The following is a 16,980-nucleotide window of genomic DNA, read 5'->3' on the forward strand; positions in this document are numbered from 1 at the left end:
AGATAAAAAGCTAATGTGGTAAAGAATTGTCTTTTATCTAGAACTGGCAGATACTTTATAAATAAGTAATTTCACTGGAAAAGTCACCAGAGGTATATAATAGATATTGTTTTGTTATATACATTATAATATAAGGCATATATCATAATGTTATTATACAATATAAATAGACCTTTGAAAACACATTAATGTTTTGTTTTTTGTAGGAAAACTTCGTCCAAAAGTGGATCCCTGAAGAGGTCTACTTCCTTACCTGTTGATCAATCCCACTTTTGAGAACACGTATCATCCAACATCTTCACACAGATCTGACAGCAAAATCATCAAGAAAGCACAACAGACTCTCATTATTCCTGGAAAACATGATTCTGGCATGATCATGTGAGCCTCAACCACTTCACATGAGATTCTAGTAATATGTCTTTCTTAGTCATAGACTTGCTCCCTTCTTGGAAACTGTATTTGCTGACAGCACTGATCCTGTAGTGCTTAGTAATCTTAGTCTTTAATGCCTTGAATTTAGGAAACAATATTTGTCTTAAAAGATGTACTATACAAAAAAAAAAGATGTGCTGTAATTACTTCTTTGATTTTTGTAGGACTAGGATTTGAACTGTGGGTTTCATACTTGCAAAGCAGGTACTCTACCCAGAGAAACACTTCTAGTCCATTTTACTCTGCTTATTGTGGAGATAAGGCCTCATGCACTTTTTTCCTGGGCTGGTCTTGAACTTCTTTCATCTCAGTATAAGTCTTAGAAGTAGCTAGGATTACAGGAATGAACCACCAGTGCTTAACTATAATTACTTCTTACCAAGAATAAACAAGGCATCTCATTTTAAATTCCATCCTCTAGTATACTTTGAGTTTCAAATTAAAGGTATAGATTACCTAAAAAGTAGACCTTTCACTTTTAGTACTTTCAGTAGAGATAGGATTTTCAGTAGTTGTTTCTTTGGCAGCACTGGGAATTGAACTCAGCGTCTCACTCTGGCTTGCTAGGCAGGTGCTCTTACAGCTTGAGCTACACAGTCCATCCTTATAGTAAATTATTAATTGCATTTATTTATATATGTCATGTATATAGTTATACACTAAAATGAAGATTTTTCTCTCATTTCTTTTAAAGATTAAAATTTGCACACACAGACACATATGAAAGACACATCAACTATCCTACATGCTTTATTTTATTTGGCTGAGTTGGGCCTAAAACAGATATATGTTTGCCCTTCTAGTCCATTTCTGCAAAGAGTCAGAAGAAACTGACTTTAGTTATGTTTAGGGAAGGATGCACCTAGTGACTGCTGGACCAACTTATCACTACATACCCCTGTGTACATTCAGACTATGTGTTATATGCCACATTAGTACATTATTTTTATTGAATTAAGTGTCATTAAACAAAGATCTCTTTAAGAGGAAACAAGTAACAGAAAGCAGAAGGAATATGTAGCCCCTATCACCACCTATCCATGGAAGGACCAAGATTCTCAACTTAGCAAGGTGGCTTCAACTCCTGCCATGCCACCCCTGTACCTTGGACCCTGGGCATGTGCCATCCAGGGACAGGAAAGTAAGGCCACCCTGTCCTTGTCCTCATCCTTCCTCAATTCTCCTCCCTCTACTCTTACCTTCTTTTAGAAGGGTCCTTACTTTTCAGACTGTCAAAAACCCAAAGTATACTTTCTACTAAGTTTCTGTGTTTGTGCAACCCCTTCCTAAATTAACATACTCACCATTCCAGCCTTCCTGGTTTATCAAAGGGTAGAGGCAGAAAACAAGATCCCACATGATCCACAGAAAACTGCAAATTCCTTTAACGTGGCACATAGCTACAGGTTGACAAAGCATTAACACGTACATCATTTCACAGAATTCACACATCTGCACCAATCCTGGAAAACCCATCAGCTGCCAAACTGGATTAATTGGACTTCAAGAACTGCACAACCAGCCCTAATCAAACCACTAACTTGTGTTGCTATTCTATCTGCTCTGGCTGTCTGGCTGGCATTTCTCACAAGTGACAACTCTGGGCTGATGGTGCAAATGACAACAATGGGTCACATTCCTTAATGTGGGTGGGAGGGTGGGGGAGGACACAGGTTCCCCAAGAATTATCCAGAGAGCACAATGTGTGTGCTGGGGAAGGAAGAAGGAAAGGACAAGGGGACTCCCACTTCCAAGCCTGGCTTGGGACATATGGGATTCATACCCAAGGGGCAGTGGGGCTTTGGCTACCCACAGAGAGGGCAGCTTTGGTTTCAATCATGCTTGCACCCTGGGGAATGAACTGTGGAGGATGGAGGGTGAGCAGATTGTTGTCTCAGAGGCACATGAGAGAGAATGGAGCATGCATGCCCAAGTCAGGAAAATGTGCAGGGTGAACTGCACTTGTGATGCCTGCAATTTAGAAATATGACCCTGGGGCCCACCAACAGGAAGAATAAGGTGCACAAAAGATAAAGTTACAGCTCTCTAGCAAAGGCAGCTAGAAACTCCAGAAGTTAGAGGAGGGTTCACTGGGGAGCCTGGATCTAGGAAAGGGGTGTGGTGTCTGGGGCTGCAGGCAGGGTAGGGGTGACAGGTTTACTAGTGATGTGCAGATACAGGTTGTCCTGGTGAGCCAGGTGGTTCAAACTCCAGCCCCACCAAAACAACAAATGTGGTATATACACACGATGGGATATTATTCAGCCAAAAAAAGTACTGACACATGCTACAACATGGATGAAACTTGAAAACATGTTAAATGAAAGAAGTCAGAAACAGAGATCACATTTTATGTTGTTCCACTTATGTAACATTTCCAAAATGAAATAAACAGGGAAAAATAGATTAGTGGTTGGTTAGGACTTTGTGGAAAGAGGAGGAACTACAGGTGATAGTTCTGAGCAGAGGAAAGTGTCTTAAAATTTACTGTGGTGGTGGCTGCCAAGCTCTCACAATATGCTGAAAGCAACTGAACTTACTTTAAAGGATTATTTATCTCAATAGAAAAGTTTCTAAGGTGGAAGGGTGGTGAAAGGAAAGAGGAAGTAAAAGTTCTGGAAGTGTATCTTACCTCTAGTTTGAGTGTGTATGAGTCCATGTTAGAACTTGGCTTCTTATCCATTGCGATAGGCAGATCACCCTGTTCACTAGAAGTCTTGGATTTAGTGTGGTGTCCTTCCCTCTGTCTGTAGGTTGTACATTCTGTTCAGTTCCTGGAAAGCTGACTTCTACATATTGTTTCTCTATTTCAATCCTGCCTGTGGTACTAACATGTCACTACTCCCCTTATAGCACCATAACCTCAAAGCCCTTGCATTAGTATCAGCTCCTCCTTTTCTATCTCAGTCCACTTAAATTAAGAATAGAATTCTCATTCTTCTCCACAACTTAAGAATTCAGGAAAAAGATTTTTAAGAAATAGGGTTCTATTACCTAGGCAAAATTTATATACCCTTCATGAAGCACCCTGAATTGAGATTTCAGTGTTTTCACCCAAATGTCATAACGAGAAGATTATCTTTGGAGTCTGTAATAGACTGTATTCTCTTCATTAAAAAAGGCCCTATTTTGGTGTCATGCCCAATGGCTCATGTCTGTAATCCAAGCTACTTGAGAGGTAGAGATGGGAAGATCATAGTTCTAAGCCAGCCTGGGCAAAAAGTTATGAAGGCCCTATCTCAAAGAACAACTTGGGCATGATAGTCAACACCTGCAATTGCAACATATAACAGCCAAGGTAGGAGAATCGTGGTTGGCGGCTGTCCAGGGAAAGCATAAGAACCCTATTTGAAAAATAACTAAAGCAACATGGGCTGGGGGCATGCCACAAGTGGTAAAGTGCTTACTTAGGAAGCAGGAGGCCCTGAGTTCAAATCCTCAGTACCTGGGACAAAAACACATGCAGATTAAGTGAATCAGAATAGAAGATATAGGTATAAATCAAAACAGCTATGCCCACCTAGTTTTTGTCAAAGGCACCCAATACATATGATGGAGAAGAGAAAGCCTCTTTAACAAATGTTGCTTGGGAAACTGGATGTCTACATGAACAAACTGAAACTAGATTCATGTCTTTCACCATGTACAAGTATCAACTTAAAATGGATTAAGGACTATGATAATACCTGAAACTCTGTATCTAGTGCAAGATACCATGTAACTAATAGGCATAGACAATGACTTTCTAAATGGAATTCAATTGGCTGAGCAACTAAGGGAAAGGATTGACAAATGGGACTACATGAAGCTAAAATGCTTCTGAACAACAAAAGAAATAGTCACAAAAAAGAAGAGGCAGTCCACAGAATGGAGGAAAACTTTGCCAGCTATATATCTGACAGGAATTAATATCGAGAATATATTCAAAAACTAAACTCCCAAAAAATCAATGACCCAATGAAGAAATGTGCAAATGAACTGAACAGAGCTTTTTCAAAGGCAGAAGTCCAAATAACCAAAAACTACATAAAGAAATGCTCACCATCCCTGACCATAAAAGAAATAAAAACCAAAACCATGCCAAGATTCCACCTTACTCCCATCAGAATGCCTATCATCAAGAATACAAACAACTAATGTTTTCAAGGATGTCTAAAAAAAGGAACACTCATATGCAGTTGGTGGGAATTGAAATCAGTACAACCATTACGAAAAAGAGTATGGAAGGTCTTCAAAACTAAAAGTAGAATTGCTGTATGATTCAGCAATATCATTCATAGGGATAGACCTGAAGGAATGTAAGTCAGGTTACAGTAAATCCTCCTGCACATCCTTGTTTACTGCAGCACTATTCACAACAGCTAAGATATGGAAACAGCCAAGATGCCTCACTACTGATAAATGGATCAAAAATTGTGGCATTTATACACAATGGAATTTTATTTAGCCTTAAATAAGAAAGAAATTTTACTGTTTGCAAGTAAATAGATGGAACTGGAGAACATCAACTTAAGTGAAATTAGGTTAAGGAAACCAAAGGCCACAGGTTTTCTCTCACACATGGTCTAGAGACCTGATACACATGCAAGCAATATTATGAACAACAGGTCTCACTAAGGAGATCTCATTTATGAGAGAGAGAGGGTAAAAGGAGAATGTTAAGGAGGTCAATATGGTGGTTGTACTTTATGTACAAGAACCCAGAATTTTTAAACCTTTTGAAATTACCACAAGAAGGGGAATAAATTAGAAAGGCAAAAAATAGAGGGACTGAAACAATACATGTTATAATACATATATATGGAAATGTCACAATGAACCATCCTGTATAGCTACTTTAATGAAACAAAAATTTGCTCATTGGCAAATGAGCATTGGCTCATGACTGTAATCTCTGTGGCTCAGGAGGAAGAGATAAGGAAGATTATGGTTCTAAGACAGCTTGGGCAAATAGTTTGAAGACTCTATCTCGAAAACACCTATCACAAAAAAAAGTATAGCTCAAGGTATAGTCTCTGTCCTTAAGCCCCAGTTCTGCCTCCCCCCCCCACACAAAGAAATATCTTGTTTTCAAAAATGGAGAACAGGAAGGGAAATCAAATCCTGTCTAGGGAGTTGATACTTGTGGGAGGGGTGAGGATATAAGGAAAGGGTGTTGAGGGTGTGAAAGGTGTAAATACTATATACTCATGTATGAAAATGGAAAAATGAGATCTGTTGAAACTATTACAGAAATAGGGGCAGGGAGGATAAAAGAGAATAGTGGAGGGATGAATTCAACTATGTTATATTATAAGAACTTTTGTGAATGTCACAATGTACCCTCACAATAATTGTTTAAATCTCAGTAATGTAAACCAGCTTTTTAAAGTATTGTGTTCATTTCACTGAGTTTCAGAGACAGAAGTTATGCAATCACACTTAATCGGCAAGTTTACCTACAAACTCACACCCATTTGACTTATTATGCTAAGTGGGTACTGTGTATGTTAGTTCTGATGACCACGTACTTCCTCACAAATATATAGCACTGACATCACCCAACAGCAGATGTGAGGAACAAAGTTCTACACTCTGAACACCTCAGACAATAGCTGAACCAGCACAGGTAATCATTCAAACTCTGTGCATAGATTTCCCTATAGAAAAGAAGGTTGGCATAAATGAAATATAAGGTCAGTTTGGGTTCTAAGGTTTTATTAATATTTTAGGTAACTTTTGCTGACTGGGCAGTTCTCAAATTCCTGACCCACAGAAAATGGGTAAATTAATTTTTTAGTTTACTATGATAAATGTTGGAGAAATTGGTTACACAGCTATAGGTAACTAATAGATGGTAGATGGCAGGCCCATCTGCTAATTACTGGTGGCATCCAAGACTGTTCCACAATCTCAGGGGATTACACTGGGAGCCCAGGGGCATCTTAATATCTGCCATGCAAGAAAGCATCTATGGCCTTTGCAAAAATCCTACCAGTGCATTTGATGGAGTGTTGATAAAAATTTCTTAAATGATACATGCCTACTAAGGGAGCCAGGGCTCATGAACTCATCCTCAACTCATGACTTCAAAAAGCATCAAACGTAGAAAAACACGTGAAGAGACATCATTTCCACCAATGTTCTTGGAAAGAAGACATATTATCACCTTTATGCCAATGAGGAAGGAAACCCTAATCTACCAGAGTCTATGGCTGAAGTGATCAATGGAATTGAAATAATTTCTAGCAACCCAATGATGCACATGGACACATATATCAGGACTCCCAGACATACACTGGGCATATTAAATGAATGCTGAATATTTCCTCCTGACGACATGCTACAGTTGGTCTTCGGAATAGCAATGTTGAGCCAAACCCTCGTTTAGTGATTTCCAGGAAGCATTGCTGACTCACATTATGTGGAGCACAGTACCTAACAGACAATGATACAGGAAATATTTTCCAACCACCCACGTACCCCCCCCACACACAAACAAAACCACAGCATGGCTATGTCCTATGAATATTAAGTATTCTGGTGCAAGTGAATTTCTGGGCTTTCATCTAAGTAAAGTACCTTTCAGCAGCACCAAAACTTCATAAATACCAAGAAACACTGGTGAACCAGTGTAATTTCTTCAGACATTCCTTGCCATGGTGTAATGTACTGTGAAGGCCAGAGAAGAAGTCATGTCAGAGCAACAGGTGTCTGGGCCTCCAAGTAACCTCCTTCCATCCCTTGCCACTCTGCTAGCAGTACACAGCAAGATCGGGTGTTCAGGGTGAGCCCCTGAAATCAACACTACCTGTGTACCACAGTGACATCCAGGGCAGCCTGTTCTGCTCGGTGATATCCAGGCCCCAAAAGGGCACAAAGGCCTGTGGACACTCCAAACCATTGGGCATGGTAGCTTATGCTAGCAGGTGAAGAATGGATTCCTCCAAGCCTGATGTGCTAAAGTCAACCATGTGTTCCTGCTGTACCTGCCCTGTTTCCCTAGTCCCAACTTAGCTGAGAAGTCTTCCACACAAGACAGGGGCACCTTCCACCAGATTCTTCCTGCTTGGCTGGCTGGGCTGCCATAGTAACAGGTCAGGCAGGAGCTGCCTCAGGATTCTCCAAGTTCCAGGGGTGGTGAGCCCACTGTGACATCACCACCAAGTCTTTTCTGATTGGTCAGACTTCATAAGCACTCCCTCTAAGGCCCCACCACCTCACAGCTCCAGCCACTTGTGTGGCAGTTTCCTGGCAAGATCTTCTGATCTGAGGATCGCTTTTCTCCTCCAGGTTCCCTTGTCAGCTTGTTCAAGGTTCAAGTTGGATGACATTTCTGTCCTGTTCTAAAGAACTCCCAATCTCGAACCCACATTTTGGAGGACAGGAAGTGTTTCTGGTGGTGAGTATAAAAACACCTCAAGGCCTTTGCAGTTCCATCAGCCAGGAAAACTCCCTCTACATTGAATGAGGCAATTTCCCTCCCAGAACTACATCTCCTATCATGTGGGAGGATATTCCCTTATGTGAGGAAAAGTATAGCACACTGACAACCAGGGGGTTGTGTTTCCAGGCTTCTGTGTTCCTAACTTCATCAAAACATGCAAATGCACACACTGGATGGCAAGAGCCTCAAAGTGACCACAAGAATTCACTTCATGTTGACAAAGAAATTCTCTTTGATCTGAGAAATACACCAAAACACACAGGGTGTAGTCAAGTAATGCTTAGTATTCCCTGGTCAATGAAATTGTTACCATCTCTCCAGTGAACAGCAGCTTTCAGGAACACCAGAAACTATGGAATACCATGAAGAACTCAGGAAGGACATTCATTTCTGCAAAGATTCTCTCAAGGAGGAAACACTACACCATTCATTCATGGAACTGAACAACTAAAATCAGAGAGACTCAAGGCTGTTCATCAAACTGACCTTGGGAACTAACCTAGCTTCTACCAATCAGTGATAGCAAATTGAACAACAGATATCACACACACACACACACACACACACACACACACACACTCACACACACACAAAGTGATGATATCCTAATTGTTATTTAGTAAAAAATTCCTTAACTTCTATCTACTGAATAGCCACTATGAACAAGACCAGAAGTCACTGAACACCAGAACACCCTGGTGCATTCCATCCATTCCAACAGTGTTAAAGAGAGATTTTGATTCAAGGAGTCTTATGCATGCCTAAAGAGTGAATATGCTCAATTAGTGGGAAATAGTGTGTGGTATGAGAATTTATTAGAAAGAGCAAAGAAATTAATACACTATGACACTATGAGTATTACACACACACACACACACACACAGACACACACACACACGCTGGTGTTATCTGTGGGGGATCAGAGTGGTTGAGGTGACCTACCATTGCCTGCCCTGGCCTGCTGTGTGTCCTCTTTGAAGTCCTTTGGTAAAATTTCCAGAAGCATCTTGGTTGAGGATTGACCCAGTGTCTCTTGATATGGTTTATGCCTCCACTCTGGGCTCCCTTGCAGCCTGATCCTCCACACAATGGGAGATAGCAAGAGAGTGTTCTTTTATCTACAGGGTCTCCACAGAAATGATCTGGCTACAGTTGGTTTGGAATGTGGGCATCTGCTCATCAGGGTTCAACATTGTATGGTCCTATTATCCAGAAAGTGAGGGTACCTCTGGTGGTACTCGCAACTGAAAATCTTCCTCAGAGAAGCCCTCCCCAAGGTCTAGTAGGATGTTGCCCCCCCACCCCCAGTCTAGGTCATAGGATACATTGACAAATCTGACTCACACAGCACACCCCAGTGTCCCTTACAAGTCTGGGTACAGTCACTGCTCCAATATTGAGCTGGGGTCAGAGATGGCACCTACATTAATTAAACCAGGTATGTGACCCTGAGCAGAGCATTAGGGATCTAAGGACCTTCCCAGTCTTCCTGATTGCTCCCTGAGGAATCATCCTAGCATCCAATTCCCAGGAAGTCATCAGTTTTTCATGGTGTCTAGTACCTGTATTTCCTGTGACACTTTCAGGCAGTTGATTAATGTAGAGAATGCACTAAATGAGTGTTGGGAAATTTAGAAGAAGGGAAGCAATTAGAATGGAATATAGATTTTATGTTGTGCTTCACAACTATAATTTCAGACTAGGGAAGATGAGGCTGGGAGTATCAAAGTTCATATCCAGGCTGGGCTAGATAGCCATACACGGTCTCTAAACAAAACCAGGGAATGCCAGTTAACATAGACTTGAGTTCCATGGTTTTATCTAGAGAAAATCAAAAGTGTGTACACACAGAGACGAACACATACAGACACACAATGGCTTATATGAACACAAATTCATGTGCACACAGAGATGCTTACACATATGCAAACGGATGCAGATAAGTACAAATGGTGTCACAGAAGTTCATGCACACATATGTGATTATACCCACACATAAATGCACACTGAGGCCAAAATACATGCGCATATATTCATCCTAATCCCAGGGCCTCCTTAAGGTGAACACAACTTCTCTTTTCCCTCTCAAAGAGCTACCCAGTTGCTAGTCATACAATTATTCTCCTTTGCTGGAATACCAGCACCCATTGCTAACGTGTCTACACCATACCTTGGTGTGGATCCTCCTTGTTGCACTCATAACAGGACTGTGGGCAGCCATCTCATGGCTCACACTTGATTCTGAGATTCTGCCACAGGCGACAATGAAGTCATCTATATCTTGGTCCTAGGCACCAAGGAAAGGCAGGAGCTGGTGATGACACTGCAGTGGGGTTCATGTGTTCAAGGCCCATGTGTCTCTTCTGTGCTTCTAGGTACAGGGAGAGCACTAAATGAAAACTGCTTCTGGAGACCAATCCTCTGAGGAACCAGCACCATCAGGTAAAGGAAGCAGTGAGTGGAACTTGCAGTGACTGTGTTCATCCATTTAGCACTGGATTAATTGTACATGTTTGTGTAACAAACATGCGTGTGACAAAGATATGTCACATGTTTATAACTGGTAAATCCCTGCCTCTGTCCACAGTGTAATTTGAACAGAAGTGCTGCTCAAAAAGGTGATGCCCTACCACTGCCTGGACTGTGTCTCATCTCAGTGGGACATGAAGTACAAGAACTTCCTAGCACCACCATCCACAACACCAGCAATCAGTTTGAAACCATGTTTTCCTCTTTCATCACCACCTCCCTGGGAGACCAGAGCATGAAGGACTCAGATCAAACCTGGATGGTGGAACACTGGATTGAGGTGGCCAGGGTATCTTGCAAGAGGAGTAGCCAAGAAGGCTACCACAATAAGGTCTGCACCATCCCTCATGAGTCTCCAAAAGATTAAAAACCTCTCAGATTGCTGGTAGCTAGGACTCATTTCAGGATAATTTCTCACACTTGGCTCTCAAAGTCAGATTTATACTTAATATTCAAATCAACTCTATTCAATAGTCTAGGGTTTACCTTAGTGCTGACCAGGCCAACACATACAAGAAAATAAATCAAGGGGAGGACATGATACATGGTGTATTATTTACAATTTAAAAAATAAACACTACATTCCTATAGTTCCTTTTGGATACATATTTGCTAAATGTGTGGATGCTATTTTATTTACCTGCCAATCATTGAAGTAGAATCACCCAGGATAGTTAGTTAGTTGTGCATTTCTCTTCAGGTGACCCTAAATCAGCACTATCATATTAAAAACAAAAGTAAAACAAAAACACTTTCTTAACAGCATGATCTATTTTCTGAAAACACAAAACATTTTCTTTGGAAAATAACTAGAAAGCAAAGAAATGCAAACAAAAAAACCCCAACATGTTCCTTATTGCACAATCTATTTTTAACAGTTTGTGTACTTCAGCTTCATTTTCTATATAAACATACACATTTTTAAATGCAGTCTGGGTGGAATGGTTCAAGTCACAGAGTACCTGCCTAGCAAGTGCAAGGCCTTAAGTACAAACCCCAGTCCTGTAAAAAGAAAACAAAGTCACAGTTTAGGCAACCCTATGGATATTATCGGATATCTTTTTCCCACTCATCATTACATTCTTTTAGAACACACTTGACTGCTGTACCACACATTGCATAGATCTATAATTTATTTATAGTCCCCCACTGCACTGTAGGTGAACGAGTAGCACAGAATTAAGCAGGAGGCCTTTCTCCTTATTTTGGCTCCCACACAAGTGCTGTGCTCCAGCAGCCATCTCAGGGCTCTTTCACGGCAGATGGACTATAAGCCCCATTGGGATATTCATTTTTGTGTGGTACTGGATCACACTCAGGGCCTCATGCATGCTGGGCAAGCACTCTTCCACTTAGCCACATCCCTAACCCTTTCATCTATACACTCCTAAATATTTTCCATTTATAAAGTTTCCAAAGTAATCATTTCTCCTAGAAAAATTAACTTGAGAATTTTAAAAGCTCTAATGCAGTGGTACATGCTTATAATCCCAGCTACTGCGGATGCCTAGATGGAAGGTTTGTGCTTTGAGGCTAGCCCAAGCAAAAGTTAGTGAGACTCTATATCTAAAAACAAGTCAGGTGTGGTGGGGCAATCCTACAATCCCAAATACTTGGGATCATCTCCATCTGAGGCCAGTCCAGGCCAAATGAAAGGAGGGGTAGGGGGAGAGAGAGAGAGAGAGAATAAGTGCAAGATCCTATCTCAAAAATAACATAAAAGCAAAAGGACTGGTGGTGTGGCTCAAGTGACGTGGTAGCATGCTTGCCCAGTTAGCACATGGCCCTGAGTACCAACCACAAAATAAGAACAAAATAAGAAGACAAAAGCTGTAATAGTTCTTATACTGTCTTGTTCTAAATTTTCTTCTATAATTATTCTTATGCATCTCATATGGATACCTTCCCTTTATGTCTTTGAATGACACTAGCATTAACAGTTAAAATCAGTATAAGCAACTCAGAAGCATCTATTAAAATTTAAATGTATATAACTTTAATATCCCACAACTCCACTTTTTGCCACAAACCCAGGGGAAACACTTAAGCATCAACAAGAGACATCCTCAAGGATCATCTACAATCATGGAAAGTTGGAAGCATCCATCAGTGGGACAGGCCAACTGCACTGTGGTACAGCCATTTTCAGAAATCATACCACAACAGTCATGAGAAAGGAGGAGAAAGTCTACATGACCATAGAAGGTGTGTCAAAGAGAAAATAAACATTTTAGTAGCTTAAAGTACATACATGCAAATGCACTGAATTCTTTTTCTTTGAGGTCTGGGGTTAAAGAGAGTCAGACTTGAGAGGGATTCAGCTGTACTTGCAATGTGTGAATTTACTAATAGCACATTACTTGATAATTTCAAATAAATGAAGTGAATATATAAAATGGTTAACAATCTAAAGAAATAGCAATTAAATCCATGCAGGTCAAACCTTACCTGTGCAAAAAGTTCTCTTCTACTTGAATTTGTAATATTCCACCCTTCCATTTCATTTAAAAATATTAAATAAAAATATTAAAACATATTTTTCCAGCACACACGTTTTCTAAATATTTAGTAACAGGAGAAATAGACTTGTTTATCACAAAGAGACAGCTAAAAAGTAGAAGATCCAGCTCTGGTGAACCATTCCTGTAATCACAGCTACTCAGGAGGGGACAGCAAGAAATACTGTGGCTTATTGCACAAGCAGGAAATCACGTTGCTTTGGAGAAGGATGATGTCTTTGGAGGGCTTGCAGACAGACTGGTGAGGTGGAGTCCGCAAGGGATGAGCCCCTGTGTACTTGGAGATGTGGCTATGCTGCAGGGCTAGGGCCAGTTGAGGGTCCACACTCTCCTCCTCCTGCATGCATGGTACCGGGCGCTGGAAGCGAGCAGGGCCCCAGTCCTGGAGTCTAAGGCTGCTGCCAGCATCCCGGGTGAGGAGCACGTGCGTAAAGTGCACTAGAGAATGGGATGAGTAAACACTCAACTTTGTTCCCTGCAAAGCAACTGCAGCATGGCTTCTGGGAGGGGGCCAGCAGGCGGCGCCCTGGAGCGGAGCCTACCCCGGAATCTCGAGAATGGCGGGGCCTCCGCACGGACCCAACGCCCTCTGGCAAGGCTTGGTGGGCTGTGTCAGCTCTACCGCCAGTCAGCGCTGGCCCCACAGCCTGTGCAGACTCAGAAGGTGGGGATGGTGGTCAGGCAGGAGGTGCATCGGGCGGCGGTGTTCAGGCTTGCGTTGCATCGGGTGGCAGGTGTCAGAGGGCAGTGTGTTGGGCAGCGGGGGTCAGGTGTGAGGTGTGGCGGGTTTTAGGTGGCGGGGTTCAGGCATGCGGTGCAACAGGTCACGGAGTCGGGGTCGCTGGGGTCGGGCCCCAGGCCTCGGAGGAAGTAAAGCCATGGACGACCTTGCAGCAGCATGCAGGAGAGCTGGTGGTCCTGGTGCAGAGGAAGCCCCAGAGCTCGGCCTTGAAGCTCATGAACACTGTGCTGTGGGGCAGGAACAGGTGGAAGGCATCACCCAGTGCCTTGCTGCCCTTGGCTGGTGACATGGGGACAGCGAGTCACAACTTCTCCTTCTGTCCAGAAGCCGCTGCCTCTTCCAGTAGAGCTGGTCTGAGGCACAATGCGCCCTGGCTCAGCTCCTGCTGCACTGCTGTCCTGGAAAAAAGCTCTGTGACTAGGGCAACTGTGGGCACCCCTACATGCTGTTTTGAGACCAGGTTTGTCACTCTGTTGCCCAGGGTTACAAACACAGTACTATGACTTGGGTGGTTTTGGTTGAAAGTAGAAATTGTGGTGTAAGTCACATTGGTTTTCAGAAAATTCTTAGGTTGAATGTGAAGAGATTATGAGGAATAAAATGAGAATATTTTGAGGAAAAGTGTGTATTATCTGAAATAATCCTTAGTAGTTGGAATAACTGTTTCTAATGTTTGCTTTTTTAGGGAATCATTTCAGAAAATCTGCAGATCATATTCTGTGGGATGGATTGTTCTGAAGACCTGAGAAATCAGTATGGACATTTAAAACCAGAACTGTCATTTCTAAGTATGCTGACTACCTTCAATGCGAGAAATTCCTCCAGGAAGACAAGGACTACTGAGCTCTGAGAGGACAGAAAGGGGTGAGAATTGTTTCATTCTAGAAGAAGTTTTGAAGCTCACCTTATTATGCACAGGAACTTGGTTGTCAAATGTTGATTTAGGATTCTGCAAGATCACTGTCATAGTGTACTTGTAAATGAAGGCATCTTTTGCACATCACATTTGCTCAATATATTTTTTGTGGCATTAGGGTGAGAATTAGGACTTTGTGTCTGCTAGGGAGGCTCTCTAACTCTGAAGCCACATTCCAGCTTCAACACTCTTAAAAGTTGCCTAAGGTAAATATTAAGAGCGCAGTGTCCTTAAGAATCTTCCTAGTCAAGTAAGTGATATGGGATTTTTGATTTTTAACAAAACTTTATTTATTCTTTTAAGTATTGGAATTGAATCTAGGGCATCATGCATGCTCGGCAAGTGCTGTACTACTTCAGCCACGCCGCCAGCTTATTTTTGTTTTTTTGAGACATGATCGTGCTATGTAGCCCAGGCTGGCCTCCTACATCAGCTGCCCAATTGCTAACATTATAGGTATGCACTATAAAACCCACGTTTTAATTAATAAATCTTACAATTTGTTGCTAACTCACACGAAAGTTTTCTCACTGTAATGCACTATCATTGCCTATAGTCAATAAATGTTCAGCCGCTGAAGCTTTTTCCAGAAGGAAAATATCTGGTCTTACAGAGTAAGTTTTGTTGCCAAAGACAATGGTGCTCTGACATATAAGAGGAAGCTAATTTAACCTTGTAACTGGATAACTTGTTATTAGGAACTTTGGTTGGACAAGAATTACAATCTTTGAGCAGAAATCATTTTTGAAAGTGGTCTCTTAGGAGAGGGTGAGACAGCTCAAAGGGTCTTAGGCAGCTCACTGCAGTGGTATTTTGAATTATTTATAGAAATGGAGTGATGGAATTTAGAGACCTTAATTACTTGAAAGGAAGAGATGGGTGCTGAAAGTACAGAGAGTATAGGCTGGTGGAGTGGCTCAAGCAGTTAGAGTGCCTCACTACCATGCATGAGGCTCTGAGTTCAAATTTCATTACCACTGCAGAAAGAAATAGAGTAAGGCTAGCCAGATGTAAAACTTCAGGGTCTTGAAAAAACTCCTGTAGCTACAAAGGAGATTGCAGACAAAATTATTACAAGATATGAAATACTTTTCTTCTCTATGAGTAACATGTACTTATTTTAGCAAACTTGGAAAAGAATAAAAATTATAATAAAGAATATATATATACACACTTACATACTTCTTTCCCTTCTGTGCTGAGAATTAAACCCATGACCTTTGCACATACTGGTCAAGTGCTCTAAAACCTGAGCTATATCTCTGACCCAAGAAGTAATATTTTAAAGCCATCAATCAAAATAGTTGTGGGAGTGATTAGTGATATAATTTGGCAAGAGGAATGGTACTGGAAGAGAAGCATTTTGAACAGTAAAAGAATGCAGTCTGATGCAAGTACACAAGTGGAATCTAGATGTGAATAAGCAATGTGATTATACAATGCTTTGTATCACTGGTTGTCAGATTTTCTTTTCTTTTTTCACAAAAAAGAGCCTGCACTTTAAAAATTCTTAGATGATGTCACAAAAAGTGGAACAGCTGATGAGCTTCACAGCATAAAAATGCCTGAGAGTCCTGAGATTGAAAATTATATTTACATGGGTTATGCTTTGTTACAAAACAGAAAAAAAGCTTGGCAGGTAAAAGTGACAGTTCCTGAGGCCAAGTGATACAGCATTGCTCACAGTGGTATTTATAATTCTATTTTTGACAGCTTTTTGATATACTGGGCAAATTGACAGCCAAAAAGCTTGATCTGGATTTGAGGTCATCACATGTTTACTTAATCAATAAATTCATACTGTGTCTGCTTGAGTCACTGGATCAGGTGCTGTTGGAAAGTCAATAATTTGAAGTCATCTCTTTCAATTGACATAATTGTGCTGTTACAGTTCCTCTGGATTATTAATGAATACATTAGAAGCCAGTCAATCAAATAGTGGTATTTGAAGGATGTATCCTTTGAGGCAGTTATGTTTTCATTTCTCCAAACATTGTTAGAATTCTTTTTGAATTTCCTTTACTGCACATGATGATTGTTTTGAATAGCCTCAGTTTTGTTTCCTTATGAGTTAGTTTACAAAATAATGAGTTTGAAATTCAAAATTAAGTGTGCCTGCAAGTAATAAGAATGTAAGAATAGTTTTTCAATTAATTTTTCTCTTTTCTTTTCCAGTGCTGGGGATTGAACCCAATTCCTTGACTATGCTAGGAAAGCAATGCATTCTCAGAATCTGTTCTTACCTTTTAAAAAATTTTTGATAATAGTGGTGTTTGAAGTCAGGGTTTCTTACTTGGTTGGTAGGTGTTCTACCACTTGAGCCACACCCCGAGCACTTTTTTCTGTTAGTTATTTTACAGATACGGTCTTTTCAGTTTTTACCCAGAGTGGGCCCTCAGACCTTGATCCTCCT

This window comes from Castor canadensis, chromosome 18 (assembly GCF_047511655.1).
Source record: "Castor canadensis chromosome 18, mCasCan1.hap1v2, whole genome shotgun sequence".
Lineage (NCBI taxonomy): Eukaryota > Metazoa > Chordata > Mammalia > Rodentia > Castoridae > Castor > Castor canadensis.